At 44.0% G+C, this 12,819-nt stretch overlaps 1 pseudogene; it reads left to right on the forward strand.

Moving 5' to 3' along the window:
* Window positions 1-5,990: 5,990 nt before the first annotated feature.
* Window positions 5,991-11,592, forward strand: LOC132225754 (programmed cell death protein 2-like; annotated as a pseudogene).
* The last annotated feature ends 1,227 nt before the right edge of the window (window positions 11,593-12,819 follow it).

Raw genomic sequence — 12,819 nt, forward strand, 5'->3', positions numbered from 1 at the left:
ACATTGGAAGGAAATTAATTAGAAGAAATATTGTAATATCACTATTCACCCTTTCTCTGTAATAGAAGTGTCAGAGATGAAAGAAATTAGTAAAATGTAGATAAAAATAATATTTAAAATTGATTAATAAATAAACAATAACAACATGATATAACAACAACAAAGACATGATATAAAAGAATAAAAACATAATATAAAAACATAAAAAACATGATATAAAAACAACATTGATAAAAACAATGACTAATAAATTGATTAAACTTATTCTAACACTGAGGCCAGTGTCAGATGGGGACAAATCAATTCTTGGAATCAGAAAACAACCTCTCCTCAGCAGATCCTGTTAATACTTCACCTTCAATTATGTTAGGTTGCAGTTTTTTTTTTATAATAAATCTAGTATCATTCCAGAGATCCCATTTACTATTAAGATTTCTCAGTAGCATGATGATTGAACCTACTCTCAATTCTAATTTATGACACGGCATTCTCGAAGGAATAATACTTTTAAGAAATTTGATGGGAAAAATGTCCTTTTTGGCATCACCCATTGAATCTAGTATTATTGTTGATTAGACTGCCATCTCTGAGTCTTAATGCAATATCTTTTTCACCATGTGGGAAAAGATTAGGATACGTCATTGCATCTAATGTAGGAAACAGGATACTGATTTGTTTCATTTTAGTGACATTTGGTTTATCTGGATCTGGTTTACAATTAATAAATCCCATTGAAAAGGAGTTCCTCCATCTTTGTTTCTGAATATAACAGCAACTTCGGTTACACAGGGATAATTATACCTACTTAAATCAGTATTAGGATCATATTTAATCGCCATTGTTACTTCTGGGTGATGCCACCGCTTTCTTTCAGCTTCAGAATGTCAACAAAAACAACCAAATTCATGATCAACAATAACAGAAAGAAACACACACGTGCGATTGGAGTCAATGAGAGCTTTATATGTATCACGCATGTGCAAGTCAACTTAGCCTTTTATAGATATCGAACAAATTTGCTTAATTAGACCTGCTTTCTGATGCAGCTAAACCTTTTCTAGCCAGTGAAGCATCCCAACTTCTTTTTAGGTAATTGTCAGCAACACAGCAGTAAATAGCAACACAAAGCAGATTATTATGGTAGATCACACAGGGAGAACACAGGGTGAAGTATATAACTGCAGCAGTGTTTGACTACATTCGAAACAGTGAGAAAACCTGAAGTCATTTTCAAGGTCCATCATTTCTTCTTTTCAGTCGGGTCAAGTTTCTAAACTTTCTAAATCTCCATTTTCTGGCTAATGAAAAGGAAATAGGATTCCACTGAGTCTCCTATCTACCTACTCTAGGACTTGTGTGAGGATCAAATGAGATGAGGCCTGGGAAAATGCATCAAAGACATTTGGTGACAGTGTAAGCTGTTTCCACCTGAGGCTAGTCATTGCTAGGGAGAGGAGGCCAGTGTTGCTACTTGATGTCATTACATGGATACTCAGACACTTAACATTTTAGTCTTTTGTAATGACAGATTATTTAAAAGTATGAAGGGGCCACAGCTAGAAACTGGTAACAGCATTGGACTTACAAGTGCAAGTGGGATGGAGGTCGAAGAGGAAAGGGAGAATTTTATTTTTCCTTAAAAATAAAAAAACATGTGCTGGAAGTTTTGCCTTATATATGCATGTCTCTGAAATTTTAGAAAGAATCCAGGCTGGGCCAGTAACCAGGAGAATCACTGCCTGGCATGATCAGCAGGATGACAGCGGTGAGCAGGGGTGCTGTGGGCAGATGGAGTGGATCCTGATTCTCTATCACGGGTGATACGGAATTTTTGGACTGGAACCTGGATTCTCTGTCTGCCGAGTCAAAGAATGACTCCATGGACAGAGGGTAGTGTAGCAAAGGTGGAGATTTATTGAAGAACAAGTACAGACTCCCACGTGGGGAAGGGGAAAGGGTCCCACCAACTTCCTGTTTCCATGGTTTATAAAGGCTGTACTTCCTGTGTCATGATATCCCCTCTAATTGGCCAATATTCCCTTTCGAATTGGTTACTATAGTGACTTCTGAGGCCCTCCTCCCTCATTGTACTTCTATTCCTTTTGGGCTTTCTTCCTTCTTCTTTATTTTGTAAATATAGACCTTTTTTGGCTACTTCCAGTTCTCTTGTCTTATGGAAATGTAACTGCACCTGGCGTCCTTGTGTTATGGAAATGTACCTTCTCCCCCTCTGTAGCCCTATGTTTTTTTCCATGGACCCCAATTTTTAAAATTCCCTAAACCTGTCTATGTTCCCCTAAAATTCCTGTTTCATGGAGGTGGGGGGGGGGGAGGGGCGGGCGGGCAGGCAGAGACAGGATGCAGGATGGAAGGTGGGAGGAGCTGCCTGAGCTGAACCCTGATGAAGTAACTTTTTCAGGCGAAGGGCAGAAGGCTGCAAGCAGAGACATGCAGGGGCCAGCTTGGAAGCCTGTTGGGGAATTGCAAGAGAGGCTGTTGGGCGGGAGATGGAGGCCAGCGCTGTTGTAGGAGCTGCAGAGGGGGGAGCAGGGCAGGTCATGCCACCTTGCCGGGCACACTAGGGAGTTGGGTTTCATCCACAAGGCATTGAGGATTTCCAGCCTGAATTCCAAATGAGGTCACAACAAGGCAGTGATTCCCTGGATCACAAGTCCGCTCCCTATTACTATCTCAATCTTTCACTTGTTTCTCTGTTACAATATTGTTTGTTGGTGTTGGTTACAGATTCCATGTGTTTCTTGCATTTCTGCACGCCTTGCACTGAAGCACTGACTGTTTTTTCTTCCACCATCTTTTCAAGGAAGTTTGTACATCAAGGTCAAACTCAAAGGCTAACACCGGCCAAATAAACAAGATTTAAGTTTATATGGCCGCAAAAAAACAAAAGCTTCAATTTTCATAGAAACGTATGTTTATTTTGCAAAGTATAGTATAAATAAAAAAGAACAAGAGCAATGATAAAATTAATGTTTCTTATGTTTCTTCCTCACACTTGGCATGTCTTCTCTGCTACTATCGCTCCTACTTTTGGAGAAATCTTGTTTGCAGTGATCACTTTCAAAACTGACCCAAGGTGAGTGTCAGTAATTCTGCATCTGACAGGAGACTTATTTCCTTTTATAATTGTAAATAACTGCTCTCATGATAAGTACTTCCAAACATGGAAATAATTTCATATGCGAATTTTTGAGTATTTTCAAACCTGGAAGGTAAATATTTGTAAAATTTAGGCACACCAACTTCACTGAATTTTGCCTTCAAATCTGAACCGCACTGGATCTCAATTACTTCCATTTGCATTTGATTAGATATTGATTCTATATTTATTGAAAATATAGAAGAAAACAAAGAAAACTTGTCTTCTAAAAATTTAAAATCTGCAGACCTTGTTTCAAATTCAGTTCTAAGGCTTAAAATTTTTTTCTGCGTATTTTTGATACAATGTAGTTTCACCTAAACTTGATTTGTTCATGTTGCATGTCGGAAAGTACATTAAATCACCATTTTTCAACAGCTTTTCCTAAAGAACAGCTTACATTTGAATGCTTTGACTTGGTCACACATGTTTGTAATAATCTTATCTTTTCCTTGTAGTTTTAAGTTTAAATCATATAAGTGTTTTGTTTTATCAACCACGAGTGTTTTGTTAAATCTTGCAACCATATTGTGTGAAAAAACAGGCTTGTGTCTTGATTTTTAGTTATTAAGAACTGACATATTCTTTCAAGTCCCAGAATTGTTTAAGAACTCTGGAGCAGGATAGCCAACATAACTCGGCATAGTAGGACAAGTCGGTATATTCACTAATTCACTTAAGAAATCAGAGAAATTCAGAGGGAAGGTAGGGTAGGGTGGGGGTAAGGAGGAGAGAGCAACCAAAGGACTTGTATGCATGCATATAAGTCTAACCAATGGACACAGACACCAGGGCGGTGAGGGCATGAGTGGGGGGGGGGGGGGCGGGTGAGGGTGTAATGGGGGGATAAGGACACATAGGTAATACCTTAATCAATAAAGAAAAACATTATAAGAAAAAGCAGAGAACTGTTGCTGATTTAAATTTGAGATCTTATGAAATTTATAAATTTTTTGATAGGTATCAACACATTTTCCATGTTTATTACCTTTGTGCATAAACTTCTTGATGTATAATGCAATGCGTATGATGAATCTTGGATCCATCATAAATTTCACTTTGTTTTTTGCAGTAATGCCTGTTAAGTTCGTGATGCAGAAAAAGAGAATCGAGCCTGTCAGAAAAGGGAAAAGAGAAGGTTTTAATCCACGTTCTTGGGCGAGCCCCACGAGCCCCAGAGACAGGGCCAGTGAGTTTGAGCCAACAGGGAAGGGGAGCTCCTTTTTTATACAGGTGTTTAATGAGGGGTGGGGGGCATGAGCTGAGGAAGTCACCACCATGGGGGTCAGCACAGTATTCAGCTGAGGAAGTTCCTGCCGCGGGGATCGGCATGGTATTCAGGAAGGAGTCAGTATCTGTGTGGGGGTCGTTGTGGATTCCAGAGAGGAGCCGGTATCTATGTGGCCATGTGTCTGGCACGCTGACCTGTTAGGAATTCCAGGGAGGGACCATTATCTTCATAACCATTTGCCTCGCCGGGGCATGCATCCACTCCTGAGCTTCTCTTCAACCTAACATCCTGGCCTTTTGGTGATGGGGGCATTGGTTCATTCTGACCACTTCCTGCTGACCAGGGATGAGGAGGGAGGGGGGTCTTTAAAGGCCAGGGTCAGGCAGAGGCAAGTCGGAGGGCAGCCGAGTGTAGGGATGGAGCAGGAGCTGGTTTACATTCACCAGTGACATCTCCGTGATCCGGGCCCGGATGAACTTGAGGAGGCAGGGAGCTAGGAGAAAAAAGACAGATGAGAATCAGGGGTCCTATCATGGGTAGGACCCAGGTTGCTAAGGGGCTTTGGAACCAGCAGAAAAGAGAGTTTTCCCGGGAAGACAGAGAAGGTAGCCCCTGTGTCGACCAGAAAGGAGACCCACGTACCCGCTACCTTTTAGTGTGACCCTGGGCTAGGCGAGGGTGATGGGGGTCATCGAGTCCAGGCTCCTTCAGCCTTCGGCCAGTCCCAGCATGGCCAGCGGCAGGTCATGACCTGGAAGGGTGGCCCCTCCATTCTGGGGCGCAGAGGGCCTGCCACTTTTCCAGGGGCCGCCACTTTTCCAGGGGCAGTCACTTTTCCAGTGGCCGCTTTGACCACACGCCGGGCAGGACTTGGTTGGAGCCCGGGGCCGGGAGCACTGCTTTGCCCAGTGGCCTTCATTTCCGCATTTGACGCATTCTCCGGGTGGCGTTCGTCCTCTCGTCGCACCCCCACGGCGCACAGCCCCCCTGGGGCCATGGGCGGCTGCCAGCGTTCGCCGCAGGGCCATAACCAAAGCCTGGGTCTGCAGGTCTACCTTCTGTTGAAGGCTGGCCTCCAATCTGACTCTGCCTTCTCCTCAAGGGCATCAAAAACCTTAAAGGCCATGTTCACTAGATCTCGGACTGGGGTCTGAGGGCCATCCTCCGCCTTTTTTTTAACATTTTTCGAATATCTGGTGCTGACTGTGAAATGAAATGGGTGGCTAAAACTGTTGCTCCAGCCGCAGACCCAGGGTCCAGACGAGTATACAAGGTCAGAGCCTCAGTCAGCCTGTTAAGGAAGACCTCGGGGTTCTCATCTGAGCCCTGAGTGATTTCTCTCATTTTGTTATAATTAACTACCTTGTGGGAGACGGCCTGTAAGCCGGCCATCAGGCATTGGAGCAGCTGGTCTTGGCGTTGGCGCCCGTTTTGCCCTTCGGGGGTACCTAGTTGATACTCCCAGCCCGGCTTCTGGCGAGGAACGGCCTGGGCCCCCACCAGCATATCGGCATCTGTAAGGTGAACCTGATCTGCGTGGTCCATTGCTGCCCCCAAGACTCTCTCCCTTTCATCTGATGTTAGGGAGGAAGAAAGAATAACATGAATGTCATGCCAAGTGAGGTCATAGGCCTGAGAGAGGTATCAGAATTCTTTGATGAACGAGGTGCAGTTGGCGGAGAAGTACCCCAGCAGCTTCTCAATCTGGGAGAGATCCAAGAGAGAGAATGGGATGTGGAATCTGACCACTCCCTCTGAGGCTGCAACTTCCCTGAGAGGACAGAGAAGAGGAGGAGCTTGAGAACACCTGTGTTTACTGACTGGGGAAGCAGGGGGGGTGGAGGAGGAGCAGTAGTCTGGCCGCTTGAGCTTCCGGCTCCTGCAGCGGCTGCGGGGGTGGGGGAGGGTGGGGTCGCTCGACCAGTTGAGCTTCAGGCTCCTACAGAGGCTGCAGCAGTCGGTGGAAGAAGGGGGAGGTCAGCAGGTAGAGGAGAAGGTATTGCCGAAGGCGGGGTAGCAGAGAGAGGAGGAGAGGGTGCAGATGGCGAAGAGGAAGGTGCTTTGGGGAAAGGGTCTGGGTAGGGAGGCAGACGAGTCGGAGGGGAGGAAAGATTTTTGGGGGGTTCAGATAAGGAGGAAAGTGTAGAAGTTTCAGTGGGCAGAGTAGGTTTCTCAGGATCCAGGAGAACCTGGGTGGTGGAGCAGGAAGAACAGAGGGCGGGACGAGAACTCAGACAAAGGAAGGCTTGAGCCTAGGGGGGTCTTGAGCCACTTCCCGGTTGTAATGATTGCTCAGGCTTTTATACATATAGATTATGCATAACAGGATATTATAAAAATTAAGTTATGAAATTTTTATTAAAATGTTTCTTACATACCATTATATTGGCTGGGCCATAAAAATATTCATTGCATGAGTTTGACATGCTTGTTGTACAGTGAAGTCTTGACAGGTGGAGAGTGTGTCCCTCCAGAGCACCAGGTAGATGTGTTTAGCGTCCTGTGTAACAGTGACAAGGTCTTCCTCCAGGACAAGGCGAGGCAGGCTTACTGCCCAATGTGAAAAATTCACATTTCCTCACTTTGTGGATGGTCTCCTGTAATGCAACCTGCTCTCTGTACTGGCATCTCCTGGACCTCTTCCCTCGCCCTGTGGGAACTGGGACTTGGAGGACAGGTGCAAATTTTGATACTCTGGTCACTCTCTGTTGCTGTGATAGGAAACTGTCCTTTCTCTCCAGCCCAGAATTCTTGTGTCTTCTGGGAGAAACCAATGAAACTACAGCAGGGTGCAGTAGAGTTAATATCGAAGTCCCTTCCCAGTTTCTGACAGATCATTTAAATATGTTTTTATTTCACCCTAGCCAGTTTAGTTCAGTGGCTAGAGTGTCTGCCTGTGGACCAAAGGGTCCCAAGTTCTTTTCTGGTCAAGGGCCCGTACCTCAGTTACAGGCTCCTCCCTGGCCTAGGCCCTGGTCAGGAGGCAACCAATTGATGTGTTTCTTTCACATAGATATTTCTCTCTGTCTTTCCCTCTCTCTTCCACTCTCTCTAAAAATCAATGGGAAAATATCCTCAGGTGAGGATTAAAAAAATAAATTAAAAAATAAGTGTTTATTTCTTGCCTTTATTTATTATTTCTTTTCAAAAGGACTTCTGCAGGTACCGTAATGACATATATTACATAGAAGTGATTTTGCTTTATTTACAAAATTTATACTGAGTACTTTTTATTGAGATATAATTTACGCACCATAAGGTTTACCTCTTTAAAGTATACGATTCAATGATATTTTTGCTGACTACATTAAACACTTCTAAATGACATAATGAGACTCCCCAGGAACATGGTCTGGGTAAAGACAATTCCCACCGGGTGATGGGAAGAGGTCCAGGTGAAGCACACACAGAGGGTTTATTTACAGGAGAAGAACCACAAAGTTGAGAAACTCGAACCTTTCTTCATTGTGCCAACTTTGTTGACTCAGTCACTGAGAGACTCTTTGTATTCTCCTCTGAAGGCACCTAGCCTAGACGGCCCACTAGATCCTTCTGCAGTGATGGGCATGCACTTTATCTGCACTGTTCAGTGTGGTAGCCACCAGACACCCGAGGCTATTGTGGACAAAAAAAAAGTGGTGCTGTAATAAATCACAAATTCCTAACTGGGCAGGTCATGGTGGGTAGTCCCACCCCAGGCCTGTAACTTCTTTAGCCCAGTCCATTGCTCTTGTTCATCTGCTTAACACATCTTTTGCTGGGACTGACCAGCAGACCCTGAGCGAAGGATGAATGGATTACTCTGACACAGGTTTCTGTGAAAGAGAAAGCTAAGGGGCTGCTTGGCAGGAAGCACCAAAACAGCCCCGATTGCCTGCCTCTTTAGGCTTTTATTGTAACAACAGCTTGAACTAAAATTAACCTCTAGATACAATCAGCAGGGTAAGTATCCTTGAAAAAGCACATGCTTCTAGGAGGTCGTGTCTAAAGCCTAAACATAGAGATTCCAGCAAAACACCTGGGGGCTTGGACTTGTTTGGAAAAGTCAAGGCAGGCGCTGCTGCCTTCAGCAAGGTCCCTCTAGCAGCCCCTGACCTTTCAGAGAATCCTCCTCATAGACTTTCCAACTAAGTCCCGTGCTTCCCCACAACATTTAAGGTGCCATAAGTAACACTACTTGAAGGCACAACTGCCCTTAAGAAAGCACATTATCTTCCTAATTATCCCATCATCCCATCCCCTCTTGCTTTCTCCCACCTCCACATAATCTTCCTTACATTCACTGCTTAATTTCAGCTGCATACAAGTGGCTGCAAAACTTATTCTCCAGAGTGTTTGAGGTCTTGCTCCCCAGTATATGTCTTCAGTTTAAACTTTATATAAAATTCTCTACAGATTTGGATGTTTCTTTTGTCGACACTATTAAACACTTGAAATGTGATTCATGAAACTTAGACAGTGAATTTTTCATTTTGTTTAAGTTTAATTCACTTAAAAGCAGCATGTGTGCAGGGGCTGCCATATTGGACACCATGCTCCAGAGAGACACTGCTGCCTCAGGATGCTGACTGTCCCCAGGTCCCCCAAGGTCGACTCACCTGGAAAACATTGCTGAGCTATGACTTGGAGCCAGCAGGTCCTGGGAGAGCCCTGGATCCCAGGAACTCACTCTTGGTTCCAATCCCTCTGGTTCTTCTCAGGGTTATTGTCTCCAAGCTGAGGCCGAACCTGTCCCAGGTCATCCAGGCATGCAGTGCACCGGGCTCAGACCTCAAAAGGATCAACCGGTTTCCTTCTCCTAAGAGGTGACTACCCCCATCATGGAGAGAGCTGACAGATGGACCAAGTCCATCCTACAACTGTGCACTTGTCCCATTACCATCCAACTCCCCCTGAAGGGCACTATTTTCATAATTTTGTAAACCCTTTAAACAGCCCCAATATGGCAGGGCATTTCTGAGCTAGAGCTAATCACCCCAATGTTTAAATGTGGGTATTTAAAATAAACCAAGATTTTAATAAGTTATTTGGCCTTTTTTACTTTTTAAATGTGATTTATGTTTTTATTACTTTCAGAGAGGGGGAGAGAGAGAAACATCAATGATGAGAATCATTGATTAGCTGCATCCTGCACACCCTATAATGGGGATCCAGCCTGCAACCCAGACGTGTTCCCTGACTGGGAATCAAAACCGTGACCTCCTGGTTCCTGGGTCGATGCTCAACCACGGAGCCACACTGGCCTGGCTGGCCTTTTTTACTTTTCAACATGAAGGATCCTCAGAGAAAGAAGCCCTGGTACAGCTCTTGAGATAAACAGGCGTAGGTTCCCACGGTGTCTGTGGTAACTAATCCAACTTGCAATTCACCAGTGCGCCTGGATCTCCTCACTCACCTGTGGAATATGCAGCGATGTGTTCAGACAGGTGAAACTTCCTTCTATTATGGGCTATTTTTTGCCCTGATTGGTGTGGTTCTGAGCATTGGTCTCATTCAAAGGGAGCTCTGCCAATGGGATGGAACCATGGACAACTGAAGCAAGCCTTCTTTTGGGTCGTACCCAGGATGGATTTGTCACCTGAGTGAAATGTGCACAGTGAAGGTGGGGGTGGGGGTGGGGGGGGATGGTAGGAGAGCCTGTGAGAAGTGCAGAGCACAACGGAGTGGTTAAATCAGCTTATCCTGATGGGCATGCAGATACCAGCTGCCACTCAAGGCCCCAATCTGCTGGCCTGGAATTTCATATTTACTTAGGGGAGGTGACCAGCCCTAGTCCCAGGGTCTGAAATGATAAATACATGGGAAGCTTGATTCCTCCCTCCATTAATTAAAATATACTTATAATATTGGATTCATCAAAAGGACATGTACAGGAATGTTCAGAGAAGCCTCATTCGTTCCAGTCCCAAACTGCGAACGGCTCACGTATCCATCAGTGGTAGACAGACAGGTAGATAGTGGTAAGTTCACCAAGTGGAACGAATGCTCCCCAGTGACAAACACGATCTGCTGCTTCACACATAGATACTGTGTCTCTCAGACATTGTGTTCCATGAATAAAGTCAGCACTGAAGAGAACATACTGTGTGGTTCACATTGGTCGTTCAAAACAGGCAACACTAATCTATGATGATGTAACTCAGATCATTAAATCTGGGGTGTGCCCTGGAGCGGCGGAGCGGGATTCAAGGGGTGGCGCAGACATGAGGGTGGAGAGACCAGTAGTTCCAGACAAGGAGTCCGGAATTTTCCTCGCCTCCAGGACTGGCGTGCCCTCTCCAGCTGTACACGCCCCTGTCCCCTCTAGCCTCTATCCCAGCCTGCTCCTCTTCTAGGGCCACGAGTGGCCTCGATGTTGAGTGAGCCTGCGAATTTTTACAAATCAGCCACCTAGGAAAAAGGACTTGTACTCATATGAGCCGCCTCCTGAGTGTCCTTCCCCAGAGATGGGAGATCCGTGTCCTTCCCCATCAGGTCTGCGGCTCATCTCTGCAGGGTTTATGGCTGTGTAGGTCCCCAAATTAGCTCTGGACATAAGCAGGCTTGTACAACCAGATCATTTGGACAATACAGTTCCAGACCACTTCCTTTTTCCAGAATTTGAAATCCTCATAGAAACAGAAAATGAGGTCACACCTGAAGTTTCGGAAACAGAAGATGAATCAGAGATTATTGTGAGCGAGGGTGAAGCACTTGAGAAAGAATTGGATCCAGGGAAGATACAATTTTCCAGAGGTTTAAAACTAAAATAGCCCAGGAACCAGGAGAGATTCCCAGACATGGCAGAGGAAGTGCCCCCATCTGGGTCTCTGGTGAAAATATCCCTCAAGGAAAGGATATTACAGGTTGCCCCTGTGGTGCCAAGAGGATATTTGGGTTCCAGGTCAGGCCTCAGCTGCCCAGCTAAGGACGGCCCGCACTGCGCAAGCATGTTGATTGGGCGTCCTGGCCGCTTCTGTGCTCAGAGCTCCAGACCCCACACTGGCTACACAGAGGAATTTGTCCAGAAGCAACCTTAAAGATGCACCTTAAAGACAACGCAGTAAAGCCTTCGAAATGCTCATAATCTTCCATTTCCATTTTTAAGCCTTTTTTTAAAAAATTGAATTTATTGGAGTGACTTTGGTTAATAAAATTATATAGGTTTCAGGTGCACAATTCTATAACACATTATCTGTATATGTATTGTGTGTTCACTATCCCAAGTCAAGTCTCCTTCCATCATCATTTATGCCTCCTTTACCTTCTTCTACCTCCCTTCCCTCTGGTAATCACCATACTGTTGTCTATGAGGTTTTTTATTTTTCTTAATCCCTTCACCTTTTCCACCCTGCCCCTCTCCCTCTCCCCTCTGACAGCTGCTGCTGTCTGTCTCTTCTCCGTGCCTATGAGCCTGTTTCTATTTTTTTTGTTAGTTTATTTTATTCATTAGATTCCACATATCAGTAAAATCATATTCTATTTTTAGGGCTTTATCCTAAGGAAATAATTATACCAGAGAGGGGTACAAAGATGTTGTCTTAGAATGTTTAAATATCAATGAAACAAAAATGTCCAATACAGGAAATTACATAAATTTTGGTGTATCTATCCAGTGGCAGGTTATGCAGTTTTAATATCACAAACCTATATGTACATCAAATATGGTGCAGATCTAAACTGTCTCCAAGATACCATTGTGGATGGTATTCATAGTGTGATCATATATTTAAAAAAATTATTGTACATATGTATGTACACAGAAATAAAACTGGAATGATATGTAAAAGTAGACTATTATTAACTCTGGATGGAGCTGATTGACAAGGGGAATGAGAAAGCATTCTTGAAAGATGTAAATGGTATCTCTCTTGATGTGAGTGTGGTTATACACCTATAAATTCTTCAAGTAGTACATTTAATATTTGTGCAATTCAGAAAAATTAAGAAACAAAAAATATTTTTGCAATGGAAAAGGTTTTCTCTTTTATAGAAACAATGCTAACATTTCCTGGAAAAGGGTTTCTGTTGTGATCTCAATATTTCTGACAAACTATGTTGCTTAGGAGTTGTTTACCTTCTTAATGAAAAGGCCCATACTTCTTTATTATTTTTATTGTATTATATTTGTTAATCTTTCTTTTTTAAAAAATCTTTATTGTTGACAGTATTACAGAGGTACCCCTTACCCTCTATTGCCCCCCTCCACTGATACCCACCCCACCCCAGGCCTTCACCACACTATTGTCCACGTACATAGATAATGCACATAAGGTCTTTGGTTAATCTCTTCCCACTCCTTCCCCCCTTACCTCTGAGATCTGTCAGTCTGTTCCATGTTTTCATGCCTCTGGTTCTATTTTATTCATCAGATTATTTTGTTCACTAGATTCCTTGTTCACTTATTTGGATCTTTAGATTCAATTGTTGATAGATATTTGTTGCTATTTTA

Source organism: Myotis daubentonii, unplaced genomic scaffold, assembly GCF_963259705.1.
Source record: "Myotis daubentonii unplaced genomic scaffold, mMyoDau2.1 SCAFFOLD_92, whole genome shotgun sequence".
Lineage (NCBI taxonomy): Eukaryota > Metazoa > Chordata > Mammalia > Chiroptera > Vespertilionidae > Myotis > Myotis daubentonii.